This window comes from Podarcis bocagei (genome assembly GCF_964188305.1).
Source record: "Podarcis bocagei genome assembly, chromosome: 6".
Taxonomy (NCBI): domain Eukaryota; kingdom Metazoa; phylum Chordata; class Lepidosauria; order Squamata; family Lacertidae; genus Podarcis; species Podarcis bocagei.
Window position 1 is genome coordinate 29,613,518 of NC_138130.1, and position 18,953 is coordinate 29,632,470.

The following is an 18,953-nucleotide window of genomic DNA, read 5'->3' on the forward strand; positions in this document are numbered from 1 at the left end:
ATAGGGAGGTATTAAACCAGTTCTGGGTAGGGCAGTGAAGAACCAAATATTGGGGGGGGGGAGAGAGAGTCCTGAAAACATAAAGCAGTGGCCAGATGTGCCTTTTACCAGTGCAGGCTTGTACACCAACCCTATCTCAGTTACCCATGAATCAGCTCCTCCAAGTTGGGACTACCTGTGTTGCAGGACTGTCAGGGAGGTTTGGAAACTCGGGTCATTATAAAATGTAGGCATCCAGATGCTAGATGCCATCTGAACGTGTGACACTTGTGTTTGCCGCCTCTCTAATAAGCAATGCAACTGATGCAAACTGTCTTCAGCTCAAAGGCCTGACCAACCCTCTAAACAGCCATACGCCAGGGGTGATCATGGCCAAAATGGCCAGCAAAACATGCACCTTACACATGCAAGTACACTCATAAGAGGTTTAAACATCTCAGCCTAGCACTGTAATGGGATGGTCTCCTGATGGAGAAGACAGGAGTTGGGAGACTTTGTGGACATCATAGAGACCACAGGTCTACTGCTATGTTTCCAGGCCCAGCGTGCCCATATGAACCTTTAAATCAATTTGGAAATAGGTTAGCTTGCACATACACCAATATCAAAAGTCTTGCTGATGTAAAGATTGGCATGCATAAGAGACAGGGCCTTCTCAGTGATGGCTCCAGAGTTATGGGGCTCCTTTCTGGTTATGCCTGGCTCCTTTTAAGTACAGGCCTTTAAGTGGGGCTTGCAAAATGATTTTCACTGCTGCCTTTTCTCAAGTGTGCAAATGATGTGCATGCCTCGGAAAACAATTTTCTCATAATTGTACCCTATTTGATGTGTCTCAATTTATCTTGTACCTTTTTATATATGATGCTTTGGGTGTAAAAAGTGATTTATAAAGACTCTGAATGAATGCATTAAAATAATCAATAGCAAATCACACTTATCTGCTTACATAATTTATCTTCTGAACATACCACCATAAAGTAAATGAAATTTACAACGTCAGAATTTTTTTTAAAAACCCAGGATTCCAGAGTTCTATTGCTAATAGTAAAAACCATCAAGGCTGATTTAGATACCAACTCTTTACCCTTAAGTTCCCCACAGAGCATCAAAGCTATTTTCACATAAGTGAAGGTAAACAGAGTCGGCTATTTATGTGAAGATGACTAAGCAGTGTGCACTCTTTTATGCTTTATTATTTACACACATATTAACTGCTCAATATCCAGTTAGATAATGATCATTTAAGTCACGTGAATATATCCCAAGGTCCCCTGTTTTCTAGAGAAGTAATAAATCATCTTCTCTATGTTGGACAGAGGCACTGTGGGGAAAACCAAAGAAGAACTATTCCAGTAATGTCCATATTAAGGAGTACAGTATGGTTATAATTTCTTCCAAGCAAACTCTGCAGTCTTCCTCACTTTAATTCCTTGTGTAGCAAATCCAAAACACTTTCAATATGATTTCAAGAACTCCAACTTGAGCGAAGGGCCATTTATGAAACACCTTTGAGGTGCTTCAACGTTAGGGAAAGTAGCTGTTAAAATATTATGAACCCTCCTGAAAGCAAAAATCTGAATATTCAGCTCTGCCCATCCCTGATACATACCCGCAGACAAAACCTAGACTGAGCCAAACTCCCAACAATGCAAACTGATGCATGCACCTCTCAATCCATGTTTTGAGAGGGTGCTATTGCCCAAGACTGGCATGCACCTAAATATGTGAATGTAGCAAACATGTATATCATACAGGTGTACTTGTCAGGGATTGGCTGCAGCTTCCTGCAGAGTGTACCTGAGCTTGCCTCTGCACAAAAATCTGAAATGGCGCCAAGTAAAAGCTAACAAAGAATACAGATTTCAGTGTTTTAAGATTATCCATCAACTGTAACATGGAAGAAGAAAGTAGTAAGCATTACACCCAAAACACCTCAGCTGAATCTACCCTATGCACAATTATAGGCCTTACTGCAAGTAGATATGCTTCAGGACTGACTATAAACGCACTAAGTGACTATCTACATACAATAATAAAAGTAGCAGTAGTACTTAGCAAAAGGCAGGGGTGTCTTAATCGTGGTGCTTAAATAAAGCAGGTGGGGCTAACCTGAAGCCCTCCAGATGTTGCTGAACTAAACTCCTATCAACCCCACCCAGCGTGACCAACAATAATAAATGATGGGTGTCATAGTTTAGCGACATCTGCAGGGTCACAGGTTAGTCACTTAGATGTGAAGCTTTAGAATGCTCTGTTGCAACCACCCTATATTGTTCTTCATATACGGGGAGTAACATAATGCTCTTGAGACATCCATCCACTTTATGCTTAAAAGCTTCCTGATACAAAAAAAATAGTAATCAACTAGTATAAGCCACTGCTTCTCTCTCTTTATTTAAAAAACAGCTCCCCCGCGCCCCCCCTTCAGCACTTCTCTAAAGGCACCACTCTTGCCATATATTTAATCCCTCTGTCCCGCTCCCTCACTTCTTCCATTCCACAAAGGAGTAAAAAAAAGAAAAAAACTAGACCTGGTGCCTCGCCCCCCCTTTTTTGCAAACAGCAAATGATCACCTATGTGTGGGGCGTAAACTCCCACCTCTACTTCCAGCCTCATCGTCCCTCCCCCCCAAAAAAACCACACACCTAGATTCCGCCCCCCCATCTCCCCGCCCCACGTAGTGCTTTGCAACACCCAGCACTTCTCCGTCTGGACCACCCCGCCTCTTCTTTCCTCCTCCTCTCTGCCCCCCCCCGCCTCAAAACAAAACAAAACAAAACCCGAAACCCAGTCCCTTCTTTCTTTCGAGATGCCTAAGCTTGCCCCCCCATCCCCATGGGTGGAAATAAAACCCCTATTCCCAAACGCACCCTTTTCCATTTCTCCCCCGGATTCCACAATAGTCGTCCATAGTTCCGAGGGCGGGGTAGGCGAAGGCAGCTGCTTCCCCACCCCCCACCCCAGAAAAGTCCCTCCCTTTCCGTCACGACCCCTTGATTTATGTGATCTATAAATCAGAGGGGGGGGTTAAAAATGTTGAATCCTTTTTTTAACCCACCCACCCCCGCCTCTCTCTCCCTCCTCCCCCCCGCCGTCGCAAAACCCGGCGCTGGAGAGAGACCGAAGGGAGAAGGAGAAGGGCGGAGGCAGCCCGTCCATAAGCAGGCTGCCTTCTCTCCGTGCGCCCTCCCCGCATCCCCAACGGGGCGCGCCTGCTAGGCCCCGCGGCCACGGGACGGGCGCGGAGAGGGGGTCCCCGAGGGGGCTTCAAACCCCCGAGCCCGCCCCCCTCAACTCCTCCAAGTTGATGGCGGCTGGCGATATTCTTGCTCGCTCGCTCTCGCCTTACCTGGCTTGGCGGGAGGAAGGGGAGACCCGCCGGTGGTCCGCTCCTCCGGGCGCGTCGGGGCTCCCCGGGCCAGGCGCGCGGGCGGAGGATTAATAATGGCAGGAGGCGGCGGAAAGGAGCAGGCTGCTCTCCCCGGCGGGCTCCGCTCTTTGTCTTGGCGGCGGCGGCTGCTCCTCTTTCTCTTCCCGCTTGGACCCCGTGCGCTGCTTGCTCTGCTTCTCCTTCGCCCAGCGGGCCGGGCGCTCGCGGGCCGCCGGCGTCTCCGCGCTCCCCTCCCGGGCTCCTCTCCGCCTTCCTCCCGCGGCTCGACGTGTCCAAGGCCCCAGCGCTCCTGCCGCCGCTCAGCCCAGCAGCAGCAGCAGCGGGCCCCTCCCCCTCTGCCCAGGCAGGCAGCTCCCTCCCTCCCTCTTTTCCTTTTCCTCCTCCTTCCTCCCCTGGCCGCCCCTTCCCTTCCTGCCGCCGCCGGGATCGCGTAGGGCGGGGAGGAGGAGAGCAGCCCTCCTCTCCCCTGCTTTCCTTTTCCGTCTCCTGGGAGGATCTCCTTCTCTTCCTGCTGCTGCTGCTGCAACAAGCCCCCCCTCCCTCTTTTCTTTTTTAATTCCTGCTCTTCCTCCCCACCCCGAGCAGGGAGGGGGGGGGAAACACACACGATTTTTTATTTTTGGAGCAGCCGGTGCAAGAACCGCAGCCTCTCTCTCTCTCGCTCTTCACACCTACGCGCCTCTCTAATTTGGGGAGGGACTTTTTTTTCTTTCTTGCTCTCGGTCTGCGGCAGCTTCGCGCACTCTTTCGCTTTGATTATGATGGTGATGGTGATGATGATGATGATAATAATAATAATAGGAATAAACCCCCGAGATTCAAACTCTTTATTTCTCTCTCCGGGACTTCTGGAGGAGGGAGAGGGAGAGAGAGCACGTGGAGGGGCGCAATGGGCGCAAAAGCGCACCGGGACCGCATAGAAAAGTAGCCCGGTCCTTGCGCGGGACTTAGGAGCCCCCAAACCCTGTGGAAATATTAGGGAGGTGGGGGGTCACCTAACTCCGCCAGATCTGGCTGGGGGGGGGGACACTTTTCAGCCATCGACTTATATACCCGTGTGCCTGTATTTTAATTTTTGCGCCCTCCTCCGTTGGAGAAGGTTGCCCCTCGATTTGTTTCTTAAAAGGCCCGGAGCGGCTTGTAAATCTGGGCTTCCCTGCCAATCCTGTCCCGATTCCAGCCTGCGAACTTTCTGGATTAGCTATCAATCCAGGGAAGAGAATCGAAACCGTTAAAACGGGACTCGGGACGCGCGTAAATGGAGAGCTCGGATCCGCGCCCACGGTTTGCTGCGTGATTCTCACCCTCTCTTATTTTAAGGTGGGGGTGGAAAACAAAAACAGCACCGTGAAGGAAAGTGCTTCTGATGCTGCTTGTTTTTCCTAGGCGGGGGGGGGGGGAGGGCATAGATCCAGAAAGAAACGGGAGCCGGTTTCGAAGACGTCGGATTTTCTGCGGGCGCGATGCTGCAGTTGCACCGCCAACTCAAAAATGGAAAGGAAACCGGCCAATGTTACCATTCCCAGAAGAAGGGAACTTTCGGGCGCAGCGTCACAGCCTCCGAAGAGGCTGATTGGGCAAGGTCGTGATGTCACTCTGGAAGCACCGCCTTCACTCTGGAGGGCAGGAAAACTACCTGTGTCAAAGATAACAGATGTCTAAAGAGTGGAAAACAGTTGCAGCGCCAATACCGGGCTGAATTGTTAATATTAGAAAATCCACAAATGTTATGCGTTTCGTTGGTTCAATGCCTTTTATTACCCGGTGGGATTAATTATGTCTTCATTTGATAGAATTAATCTTTTAGGGCTGTCTGGCAAAGGCGGCTAACAAATAATAAAACAGGTTAAATAAAATAGGCAAATATTATCTGCATTGTAGACAGCAGCAATAAACACTAAAAGCAGCGGTAAACACCGAGAACAGGGTGGAACAGCACAAGCCTTTGCTTGTTTACTCATGAGTAAATCCAACTTCGTCCTATGCCCTTTTAAAATGTGTGTGTGTTTTTTTTGGGGGGGGGTTATTGTTTTTATTTTGATTATATGTTTTGTGGTTTTATATTTTGATTTTGGTCCATGAACTGCCCTGAGACCTCCAGGTATAGGGCAGAATATAAATTCAAATAATAATAATAATAAATAACATAAAACATAATAACATAACATAACTTTGTTCAGTGTGGTTTAATTCCAGTTAAGTGAGCATAGTATTGCAACCTAAAGCAGGGAAATAAAACAGGCCAGCAAAATAAAATTAATCCATTATGGGGGTTGAACTACAACTGGCAAGGGTGCCACCCCATAGAAGGCAATGTCTCTGGTTGCTACCCACTTTGGTTCTCCAGCTGGCAGAACCTGCCGCAAGACCTCTGAACCAGATCTTGGTGAGCAGGTAGGTTCATGTGGGGGAAAGGCACCATTACCTCGATCCCAAGCTATGTAGTTTTGTAGATTGACACTAGCACCATGAATAGCCTCCACTCACAAATTGGAAGCTGGTGAAAAACACATTTCTGTACTGGCAGCGTGTGTTCTGAGCAGTCAGGACCAGGAAAAAAGGTATTTCCTGCTCTATCTTCAGTTTTTGAATAGTTTTCCAGGGAAGCCCTATATGCAGGACATTGCAGCAATCAGTTCTCCAAGGTACCAAGGCATGAATGACTCTGGCAAGACCCCTCTGTCCACAGCTAGGAATCCAACATAACTTGGTTTTAAAAAATGCTTTGTACTAAGGTTGTAACTTGAGCATTCAAAGTACTCCCAAGCTGCAGACTTGATTCTTGGGGAAGTGGACCACCAACCAGATTAGCTTTTGCATCATCAAAACAAGGATTTTCAATATTTGGAATCTAAAATTGCATGGAGGTATAGAACGTAACTGGGGTGCCTATACTCTTGCATGGTCTACTTTCTTAACTAAATCTCCCAGTGTGTTCAGAGTTTTCAAACAAAAATGACATAGCCAAGCTCTCTTAAAGTTAAGGCATAGCTATGCTGTGTTAAGTGATTCTGAATATGAGTTTTTGCTCAAAACTTTAGCAGTTGCCTCACTGGTCAAACCAAGGTCTGCCATGTTCAGCAATAATCCCAGTCATCAGTAGGTATTAAGTGAGAGGTCAATGTGAAATTAGCTTGCGATCCGCTATGAATCTCAATTTTCCTTTTGTCCTGGTACAGAGTCAGTGAGGAAATCTGATACACAGGACAAAGGTTAATTAGCAGACTCATTGCTCTCTTAGTACATAAGGTTCTCTCTCACATTTTCTTGAAATGCTATGTATGCTTACTTGAAAATACATCTTACTAAGTTTAATGAGGCCGATAGCCAGGTAAGTGAGTTGGGTAAAGCTACAACCTGTGTGCTGCACACTTATCTCAAAGTGAGCTCCTAGGGTTGAGATTTAAGATGACAATTCTATGCATACTTACTTGTGAATAACTCTTAGCAAATTCAGCTAGTTCTTTCCTAAAGACAGCCAAAAAGAACATTTCAATTGCTTAATTTAGATGAATATAGCACACCCGCCGTTAACGTTTGCACAAGCTATTCTTAGACTCTCTTAAATATAATTTTGAAACTGTGAATGGACTTTTCTTCCCTTCCCCCCTTCCATGTTGAAATATTTATGTTGCAAACAGTCACAGCCCATTTGTGAATGTTTACAAATTTAATAAATAAATAGTTCCACTGTGTTCACTGAGACTCTCAAGAAAGTGTGTTCACGACTGTAGCCTTAGGGTGACACTGAGCACTTTTAATTCTCAGTGGCTGAATAATAATAATAATAATAATAATAATAATAATAATAATAATAATAATAATAATAATAATAATAAACACAGCTCAGTCCTGTGCAGAGCTGGGTGACGTAGGTACACCTAACTTTGCAAAGAATCAGACTGTAACTACCCCCCCCCCCATGGAAATTAAAAAGATTTCAAAATGCTTTTGGCTGGCTCATACCCTTGAATTCATATGTATAATTCACCACTTTAATTAGTTACCACTGAGTCACTTGTGTATCCTTGGCAATGTGTTTCTAATTCAGCCTGAAAGTAACATAGCTGCTCTTCTCACTTACTGCCATGACTATTGAATTGTCAGTGACATTTACTAAAAACAGACTGAGAGAGGAATGATATCAGGACTTGGAAATGCTATCGCGTTCCTGTCCTCAAGGCAGCAAAATGATCAGAAGGTGCTTTTAACATCCTGCTGTAAATTGAGATGCACAAATTTAGATTCTGTTACAATAAATTCTTTTATTAATAGCACCTCATCTTCCTCACCAGTAACCTCAAGGAATGGGTGGGAAAACTAAATGTAAACGTGGATCTACGTAACTGAGGGCCCATTTACATGAAATCACTCCACATGATAGCTGAGACAGTATGCAAGGAGTGATTTGTGGATAGTAGCTCTATGTGCATGTCTAGTTTTCACCATCGTAACACCCATGCTCCTGAGAGATTTTATTTTTTAAATGAGGTAGAATGGTGAGCACTGCCAAATCCATGTGCACATGAATACCTTGACATAGTATTATGGCTGGCTCCATAAGTGGAATTTGAAACATCCTTTCATGGATAGCCCAAGTTCAAAGTCTGCTGAAATTACTTGGAAATATTCATCATTGAATTTAGTGAGCCTTTCTCCTAAGAAAACATCATGCTGTGCATGATCAGCCCTGATATATAATTGGTGAATTTAGGATGCTGCAGCATCCTTTATCTTTTATTGTTTTATTCTTCTACCACTTCCAAAATTATCTCAAACAGGCCTTCTTTTCCCCTTGGGATGTTTAAACAAATATTTTATCATTCTATGGGTGATTTCCAGCATTAATCATGCTTGGGGTAAATCCACTGAAATCAAGTCCCTTTATTCCAACCTGTCTAATCTGAATATGACTAAAGTTTGACTGTCACCATGTGTTCATGAAGTTTCTTGGACCCCATGATCTACTCTGTTGCAGAAATATTAAATGCAGACTAAGAATGGTTTCGCAGAGTAATACACTGCACATAAATAACATTAAGAAGTTCTGAAATGGTTAATTCTTTGAGCAAGTGTTAAGACTGAATCCTTTTGTCTATAGACTATCATAAAAATAAAAATGTCTGGGGTGGGTGGGAAACAGGCACAGATGGCCAGATTGTGGTTTAGTTCACATAATCATTAAAACCTTCACAAACCACAGTTTATAGAGCCAGAAACAAGCATTAAGGCTGAGTGCACCTCCCTTGTTCCACCTATTCCAATTGCACACTGGTTGTATTAAGCTAGAGTTCCCTATTATGTCCAAACTGTGGCTCAATGTTGGATTCAAAAAAACATGAAAGTAAGCCAGAATGTAGTTATTTTGTGGGTTATTCATCAACATTAAACCAGAGTCCCCCAGTTTAGAAACTGGGAGGGAAAGGGAAGTCAAAATTTCCCAGTTTAGAAATGGGAGATTTGGGCATGATACAAGCCAAGAGCTTCATGCCAAACCAGTGCATGACAGGGAGGGAAAAGGAGCACATGACTGATGTTCATTGATTCAGCTTGGTCATCGCTTTAACTGAAAGAACTATGCAATAGCTCAAGCCAGCTTCCCTATCCAACAATGAAGTTAAGAATCACTTCCTCATTTAATCGTGATTCTTATTCTTTCTTTGCCTTGTGGGTAAAGCTCATAATTAAACCACAGTTTCTTTTTAGAAGACCTTGATTTATAGAAGTTCCATGGAACGGTGTTGATTTAAAAAATGGCATATGCTGTTCCTTCTGTGCCACTGATAAAAATGAAGGAGGTCACTGCTGGGCTGGGATTCAGCAGTAACTATGGAGTTGTGGGCTCTGGTTAACCGAAAGGAGTTTTCCTATGGTCCTGCAAATAAACAGCATTGTGAAGTTCCCATTTTTACTCCAGACTGAAGGCAACAATAACCGTAAACATTGCACAAGAACTAGCCGGTCCTGAAGTTGGTTTCGTTTTCCATCGTCTGTGAGGACAGATCTAAATGCATCTTCCTTTACAGAAAGCAAAAACTGATAACATAAATGATGATCGATTTCCCTGTGTGCGTGCCCTTTCTGGTGACAAGTGTGATATCTTAGCCTCGGTTGTCGAACGTAATCCATTCCGGAAGACCGTTCGACTTCCAAAACGTTCGACAACCAAGGTGTGGCTTCCGATCGGTTGCAAGAGCTTCTTGCACTCAAGCGGAAGCCGCGTCGGACGTTCGAGTTCTGAGGAACATTTGAAAACCAGAGCATTTACTTCCGGGCAGTACTTCTTTTTCTAAAAAAAATGTTTAGGGGTACTCTCATATTTTCCTACTTCTATTGAAATACTGCCCCTCAATGGAGCCAAACTTAGATTCACAAAATGTTTAGGGGTATGCGTACCCCTGCGTCTCCCCAGAAAAAAGCACTGCTTCTGGGTTTTCAGCGTTCGGGAACCGAAATGTTCAAAAACGGAGCCGTTCGAGAACCAAGGTTTGACTGTACAATAAAGCTTAGTCATTTGCTCTATTTATGCAATCATTCAAGTTTCAGATTGATGCAAACTACTAAACTTTATTGTACAGTCAAACCTCGGTTCTCGAACGGCTCTGTTTTGGTGGCGCTGTGGGTTAAACCACAGAGCCTAGGACTTGCCAATCAGAAGGTCGATGGTTCGAATCCCCGCGACGGGGTGAGCTCCCGTTGCTCTGCCCCAGCTCCTGCCAACCTAGCAGTTCGAAAGCACGAAGTGCAAGTAGATAAATAGGTACCGCTCCGGTGGGAAGGTAAACGGTGTTTCCGTGCGCTGCTCTGGTTTGCCAGAAGCGGCTTAGTCATGCTGGCCACATGACCTGGAAGCTGTACGCTGGCTCCCTCAGCCAATAAAGTGAGATGAGCGTCGCAACCCCAGAGTCGGCCACGACTGGACCTAATGGTCAGGGGTCCCTTTACCTTACTGTTCAGATTTGCTGAAATGTTTGCCACATCATCACACTGAGCCCTTTTTCAAGCCCTCGCCATAAGTGCCACACATCACATGACTGTTCATCATGGCCACTATACTTTGCTCAGCAGCAGAAACTGGCTTGGAAATGCTTTATTCCCTTTCCTGTGTTAACGTGGGGCATTGAACTGATACCATGAACATCTCTAGAGTTCACCTGGGACCCTTCTCTGCTAGAGCATCTCAAATTAGCAGAAGTTGTTTGAAATTAGCATAAGTTGGCTCCCCCCAACTTCCAAGTACTCAAGCGTGATCAAAAGCTAAATAAGAGGTGGAGTCAATAACAACAGGTTCTCCTCCTCCTGTCATCTGGCTGTGTAGCACTACAGAGGAATCATCAGAATAAAAACCTACTGTGGGCTCATCACAACAGATCTTGATGACGCCAAAATGTTAATGCTATTCTGCTGTTCTCCAGTTTTCCAAAGGGCAGGAAGTTCCAGGGGCAGTTTCCCCCCCAGCTCTTTTTCCTTGTGAGAATAAAGTCCTGAGGTTTTTAAGGTCGGTTTTGTTTTTTTTAATGACTGTTTAATTGCACCTACACACACTGAGCATGGGCCACAATGTCAGTCACACAGGTTAACAACTAACAACTTGTTACACTAGTGGAATCCAGTACAACGATTCCAGTGCCACATTTAGGGCAATACGGGTGGTTGCATTAGCTTCATCGGGAACTCTGCCTGAAATATCTGCTACATTAAAAGGAAACTTTGGTCTTTAGCAGATTATCTATCATGACCCGAAGAGGGAAAAATCGAGGGACACATGTTGTCTGGCTCAAATCATGATGTCTTGCAGGTCTGTTTACTGCACAGACTTTTTTAAAAAAAATAACAAGTAAACCGCTTATAACTAAAAGGGGGGGGGGGGAATGGCAATTCAGGCATTTCTCCTATATCATTTCTGAGACCAAAGCTGTTGTGCTGTGTTCTCTTTGTTGTCAACAGTCCGTGAATAACCTTGGTCACATTTGCAGATGCAACGAGCAAGGCATCGGTACAATCAATGGCTGCTGTAATTAATTAGTCCTGGAATTAACTGGAAAACATAGTCTAAAGAAATAGCAGCACAGGGCTGAAATTGATATTGCCTCCTAATGCTATTGATTTCAATTTAAATGACTAATCTAATCTATGAAAAAGTAGAAATGTATCATACTAACAAGAGAATTATAGCAAGCTATTGGGTCAAATGGAAAGGCATTCCAAAGGGCAACTTTGGCTGCAATTCTAACCCCGGTTACCTGGGAGCGGGCAGGGGGCAGCCCCAGACTTTGAATGGCTAAGCTGGCCAAGGCCCCCACCAGGTACCAGCTGTGTTTTTGTTTGAGTTTATAACTTTATTCTAACAAGGCTCCCACACCAGGTCTCAGGCAAGCTCTACACAGACCTTCCTGGGAGTAAGCCCCACTGAACTCAACAGGACTTACTTCTGAGAAGAGATGGTTTGGGTTTCTCTGCAAGTGCTTATAATCTGGATGGAGGTCTATACTACAATCCTATACTCACCTGGGAGTAAGTCTCACTGAGGATTACTCAATAGAACTTACTTCTGAGTAGACATATATAAGATTGGCCTGGAGGTGTATAAAAAAACATGAAAATGTTCATTGCAGGTCCTATTAGCCTAAATCGTGTGTTTTTAAAAAAGAGAGATTTTGTTTGAAAACCTAGCCAATTAAAAATATTAATTATATAAATGTATCCCATTACTTTTGAAAGTGAATCCAATCTGGGAGAGCCTTACAAAGTTCACACAAAAGTGTAATGTTGCTTACTTTAACTCGTCTGTGGAAACAACTCAGAGGCTTTTAAGAAGAAAAAGGATAACATCAAGAAGATTGAAAGAGAGGACTGGTGAACACTAAAAGCAGCAGAAATATGAGATGACTGAACCCTTACTGAACTTGAAGCATGGGATCCCCCAACAAAAATATATAATTTGGCAAAATATTTGGACTTTATGATATGTATTGGTATAATTTGGAATAATTAATGTGATATGATTGGATTGTTAAATGGAAAACTTAATAAAAAATTATTTTAAAAAAAGAAAGTGAATCCAATCTTTCATTGAGCAGTCACAGAAAACCATAGGCAAAGAAATAATCAGTTCTTGCAGAACATACTAAAAACATTGATATTTAACATGACCTCTCGGCCGCACTTCTCTCTTTCTTTGCAGATATATAGTTCCTGGAAGTCAGAAGCAGAACTCGGGGAAGACCAATTCTGCAAGCTCCCTGAAATGGCAAGGTCTAGACAACCCGTGTTCTTTATGAATGGGAGCTTCTTGTGCACTGTAAGCAAGCCTACACTTTTTGACGAGTACAAAATTGTCTGAGCCTTTCAGGGATGGCGAACCTGTGTTCCTACAGATGCTGTTGGACTACAAATCCTATCATCCCTGTCAATTGACTGTGTTGGCTGGGGCTGATGGGAGTTGGAATCCAACAACATATTGAGGTCCCCAGGTTCCCATCACTGCCTGAAAATAAATTATGAAGGGTGTGATTCCTGTCCCCGCCCCCAGCAATTGGTGCATTAGATCATCAGCAACAACAAGTGCCTACATACATCTAGCCTCAAAACTGACTTAATCCTCTTGGAGGTCATTGCTTAATAGAACAACCACAAGAATGAGGCCAATGTGTAACTCTGCTGGGGATCTTCTGAGAACATCATAGCTGCCTGATTGCCTTCTTTTGGCGGCTTCATAATCGGCCTCTGACCTTTGAAACAGAAATAAAATCCATCTATCGCTGAATGATCCACTGAAATCATATCTACTGAGGATACATAATTTAAAAACGAAACACTTCTCTGAGTTTGTCATAAACACGTTTAGCCGTCTTGTATTTGGAGAATGCAGGGAAGTTAAGAACTTGAGGGAAAGGCAGCTATGTGCAACCAATGCACAGACCTCAGAGTGGATTAGCTCTTTTGTGTGAAGACTGCAAACGCTTGAGAAACTGTTTTCTCAAGAGCAATCCAATGGAGCTGACTTTGATACAGACATCTTGGCACATGGCGGTCAACGTGCACAGCAACTGCCGTATCACAGTGGCTCAGTGCTGGAGGTCCCAGGTTCAGTTGCAGGACAAACCCTGCTCCATAGCCTCCTACATTTCCCCGATGAAAACAGGGACATCCTACCATGCATTCCAGTGAAAATAGGGACATCCTAAGGAAAAGCGGGTCATGCCAGAATCACATCAGAAACTGGGACAACTTCTATCAATCCGGGACTGTCCCTGGAAAATAGGGACACTTGAAGGGTCTGCAGAATCCTGCAAGTCAGTGTAGACCAGGCATAGGCAAACCCGGCCCTCCAGATGTTTTGGGACTACAACTCCCATCATCCCTAGCTAACAGGACCAGTGGTCAGGGATGATGGGAGTTGTAGTCCCAAAACATCTGGAGGGCTGAGTTTGCCTATGCCTGGTGTAGACAGAATTGAGGTAGATGGATCAATGGATTCACTCAGTTTAAGGCAGATTGGTACATTCCTATCAGGGAACAGATTAGGGGAATAAGCCCTGACACAGCCCTGCGCAAACAGAACTGCACATGAAAGCAGCACAGTTCAAGACTGCCCACCCCACCCCACTGTTTACATGAAGGTGGCTAGGCATGATTAATTGGGTATTGTTTCCCCACTCCACTCCAATCCCCTCCCTCCACCCAGAACTGCCAGTTAAGGTGTATAATTATAAAGCCCTGGTGTGGTTTCTTGTGTCTGTACGTGTGCATTTCAGAATTGTTACTTTGGTTGTAAACAAGGCAGCCATGGCAATTTTCCACGGAATGGAAGCTTTCTGTGTGCCTTTGCAAGAATACACTAGATAGCACCCAGAACTGGAAATGCTATTTAGTGCCAGCAAAAGGCGAAAGGGAGAATTTACTCTTTAACAAGAGGGTTTGAATGTTACATCTGGGAGCTGAGGAAAATATCAATGTTGAAACTACCGGGCCAGTATGAGTGTGCAAATTAAATTTGGGTACTGTATCTCTTGGACTTGTTTAAGCTAGTAAAGGGGAGACTGGGAGGAGATATGATAGCCATCTTCAAATATCTAAAAGAGGATGAAGCAACATTTGTTTGATCTTGCTCCATAATAGCTTCAAGTTACAAGAAAGGAGATCCCAACTAAACATCAGGAAGAATTTTCTGACAGTAAGAGCAGTTTGGCAGTGGGACACACTCTATGGGAAAGTGGTGGATTCACCTTCCTTGGAGGGTTTTAAGCAGAGGTTGGATACCTATCTGTCACATATGATCTAGGTGAGATTCCTGCATTGCAGGGCGTTGGACTAGATTAATCCTTAGAGTCCCTTCCAACTCTTCAGCTCCATGATATTTTAGACTGGCTCCTATAATTCAGTTTGATAAGTAGCAGGTAGCCAGTTGGAAAACGGGAAGCTCCTTTATAATACTATTTTAGGAACCTAGGAAGCTGAGTCACACCCCTGTCCATCTAGCTCAGTACTGAATGGCAGCAATTTCCCAGGGTTTCAGACAGCGGTGTCTCCCAGCCCTACCTGCAGGTGATGGTGGAGATGCCAGGAATTATACCTGGAACTTTTTTTGCATGCAAAGTATGTGCCATACTACTGAATAACAGCCCTTCAAAGAAAGGCATCAGAGAGCCAGTGTGGTGCAGTGGTTAAGAGCGGTAGACTCGTAATCTGGTGAACTGGGTTCGATTCCCGGCTCCTCCACATGCAGCTGCTGGGTGACCTTGGGCCAGTCATACTTCTTTGAAGTCTCTCAGCCCCACTCACCTCACAGAGTGTTTGTTGGACATGCATTTTCTTTCGGATAGTTGACAGCCCTACTCTGACCATGACTTTAAATGTATGTTATGTACCAATGGCACAGCTAGAATTTATTTTAGCGGGAGCAGGCTTTACGTTAGATGGGGGGCAGAACTGAGTTATCTGCAATGCAATCGGTCAGTTAGCTTTTGGAGTTTTTTACTTGATGAGGGTGGCAGCTGCACCCCCTGCCTATGCCCATGGTGTGTACCTAGCTAAGTGACATTGAAATTGCCATATTCCATCACTAGGATGGGGTGGTTGTTGCACGTATTCACAAGGGGCTGTACTGTATATCCTTCTCTGGTTGTGCTAGTCCAGAGTTTGGAACATTTCTAGTTTTAGCATATTTATACTTGTACATCTGCCTTGCGCAGTCATCTCCTTTGTGCCAGCCCTGCAAAGTATACAGAGCCGTCTGTCTGTCTGAATAGGTGTGTGTTTATGATCCTAAAGGTAGCAACTAGGAGGAGAAAGATTAAATGAAAACAGTATACTTTTGAGCACAAAGGTCATGCTATGTTTATAATGGATAAATATTCCATTAGGGAAGTATTTCCCAAACCAGTAATAAAGGCAATGCAGCTATTAAATGCAGGGCACACACACACACACACACACACACACACCCCGCCAACACACACTCTCTGCACATTGGGCTTCTGAAGAATGGAATAGATTAGGTGTCAAGGCAGCAAATGAGATGTAAAAACGACCAAAATTGAATTTCTCCCCAACTTCATAATTCACCCATAAGCTGTATAAATGTCTATTCATTAAGCAAAGATCTGAAGGCAGAACTTTTTGCCTCTCCATTTTTCCATTTTCATTTTGAGTTATGCTGTAATTCTCTGCAAATAGCCCACATATACTGACATGTTGTGAAATGTCTTAAAACTGGATTTGCAATCACAGAACATATCTCACAGTGGTATGTTTTAAAAATAATAATTTGACGTGTTTCAAGCAAATAAAAGATGCAGGGAAAACATTGGCATGTTATCTGAAGTGATGATTCTTCAGAAGATAGCTTCCTTTGCTTGGTGTGCTCAATTTCACCATGGAATTTTTGTTTTGTTTCTTAACCACCCTCTTATCTATAATAGTAAGTCTGTGTGAATATTAATCAATGTGACAAATACAGGGGAATCACCCACAAAAGACAGCATTTGAGAGTTTAAGGGCTCCTTCAGACATGTTTCTGTGGGTATATTCTGCAACATATAATAGTTCATTAGTGATGGATTTATACTGGACTGTCTACAAATCATTCCACCTTTTTAATTGTTCTGCAGTGTTTCCTCAATATTTCCTCATTATTGTCCTCTGGAGGGATGCTCTTCTGCTACAGCACAACACAAGGGGGACAAAAACAACAACACCTGGAACATCTGTGGTATGAAAAGTTTCAGGAATTAAGCTGGAAGCTGTGAGGTGTGCACAGATTGGAAACAATGCAATACCGGTATATCTGCCCTGAAACTTCGGCAGATACAAATAATGTTGAAAGCAGCATTGTGCATAACCACCCCAGTGAACAAAAGCTGTCATGAGCGCACAATAAAATGGTCACATGGAAGAGGCCTAGCAGCACAATCGAATGCAAGTCGACTCAGTTCCTTGGGCCTAACTCCCAGGTAAGTGTGCGCAGCATTCAATGGTTTAGCATTTGTAGCATCATTTGTTTGGCTCATTTGCAGGTAGACAAAGAATGGATAGTTCCTGGTGGGATCACAAGAGAGTTCAGTAGCAAGAGAACGGGATCTGAGGGTCTTGCACAGCTCCCCCCTCCACCTGATTACCAAAAGCAACCTACATAAATATATGCAAATGTTCCGATCCCTGCATTTGGAGTCTCTTAGTAAAGAATATACCGTATAACATAACATAACATAACATAACAACATAACATAACATAACATAACCGCACGCTAAGTATAAACAGTCCTGATGAACTGTAAGAATATCTATATGATTTTGTAAAAATGGTTGCTATTAAAGAGAACGTACATTGTCTCTGTTTTCAGGTCGTAGGGTCTTTTCTACAGATCAGTTAGATTCGATGTGAGACATTAACATTGTATACAGTGGTACCTTGGTTTTCAAACGTAATCCATTCCAGAAGACAGTTCGACTTCCAAAATGTTCAGAAACCAAGGCGCAAAGGGCAGTCTGCCAGTTTCACTGAGAAAACTGAGAAACACGCAGTAGAAGCCCTTCGAGTTCTGAGGCGCGTTTGAAAATGGAAGCATTTACTTCTGGGTTTTCGGCATTTGAAAACCGAAATGTTTGGCAACAGAGATGTCCGAAAACCACTGTACAGTATAAGGTTGGGGGAGAGAAGACAAGAGAGGACTGGTGGAAAACTTACATTATTTTAGTTAGTGTATGTGTGAGGTTTTGTGTCAGCATCGTCTGGGAAGGTTCTTTTTCTATTCACCTATATGAATTTTAGTGCTCCTGAGTGCTTTGTGCTGGCTTGCTGTGACTAAATGAATCATGCATGGTTTTTTTTTAAACACACACATACACGATATTAAGTTTCAGCTACTACTTCAAAATACTATCTTCAGAAAGGACATCATGAATAGGGAGAGAACCCCATGGGATATGCATATGTATAAAAACTATAGAGGAGAAAAGAAAACCCTTTTACATTTACTGTTGCGCTATATTAAAAAATGCAGAGATTTTGCAGAATGTTTAGAATATAATACAGTTCAGGTCCCTGGAGAAACGCTGGCCTGCTTATCATAAGCATAAGAACGTGCATTTAGTAACCGACTTTGAAAGGTAGTTCTGGGCCTGTGAATGACGAAAAAATTGATTCCAAGCTTTCAGTCTTAGCACGGAAAGCTTCGTTTCAAACCAATACCAACACCTCATTGTTACATATGTTGTCTTAGAGAACAGGTTTTCAAAAATGCATAAAATGCACTGTTCAAAGAAACGGACAGGAGAATAATGCAAAAACATGAGGCAAAGCATGAATCACCAACGTGGCTGAAATCTTAAAACAGAGTAATCTTTGTAATCTCATTTTCTCTCATATAGCAGCCCATGACTCAGTGCTTATTATTTTGAAATGGGAAAGTCAGACTTCCCAACTTGTTCCCTTGGGACTGATCTGGAAGATAGGCTTTGTACATAGATCTTGCCCCCGCCTCTCTAAAGGATAACTCATTCTGCTGCATGAACTCTAGTAGGAAACAGGGCAATTCAGTTTCAGAAGAAGACTCAGATTGCACACTCTACTACCACAGTGGTTTTCAGACTTCCTGGCTTCATAGAATTCTTTCCACTTTAGAGGAAGTGGTCATCGCTCAGTGGTATAGCGCCTGCGTTGTGTGTGGGAGATGATGGGTTCATTCCCTGGCAATAACATGTAAGCCTGAGGTCCTGGTGAGCTCATCCCAGTCATAGACAATGGCTAGCTAGATGGACCAGCAGCCTGACTGGCATAAGACAGCTTCTTGTGACTCACCAACAAAGGAACTCCTGAATGTCTGCTGGGAAACCTGTGTTGCTGAGGGTTCTGGGAAGCAATTTAGGGTGCGGACTTACTTCACAGAGGCCACTGTCCCAGCCTGTTTGATTTTCTCTTTTGCATGAGTGAAATGTTAGAAGAGGGCACCAAAACCCCTGAAACTGTGCCTATTGGGATGATCAGAGGAGGAGAAGCCAGAAAGATGGGTTGCCATTAATAAGCTTCTTTTTGGGAATGGATTTAGCCACTAGGAGAGG

The 18,953-nt window shown here is 43.8% G+C and overlaps 1 protein-coding gene across 2 annotated transcripts in view; it reads right to left on the reverse strand.

The window, feature by feature from the left end:
• NCK2 (NCK adaptor protein 2) overlaps window positions 1-3,660 on the reverse strand; it is a 71,026-nt gene extending 67,366 nt beyond the window's left edge. Inside the window, exon 1 of one of the 2 annotated variants that reach the window (XM_081198564.1) lies at window positions 3,351-3,660. The gene's annotated coding sequence lies outside the window, so the exon portion shown is untranslated. Of the gene's footprint in view, window positions 1-2,871; window positions 2,894-3,350 lie in introns of those variants that run through there. The other variant, XM_081198565.1, reaches the window with a different exon arrangement.
• Between the last annotated feature and the right edge of the window lie 15,293 nt (window positions 3,661-18,953).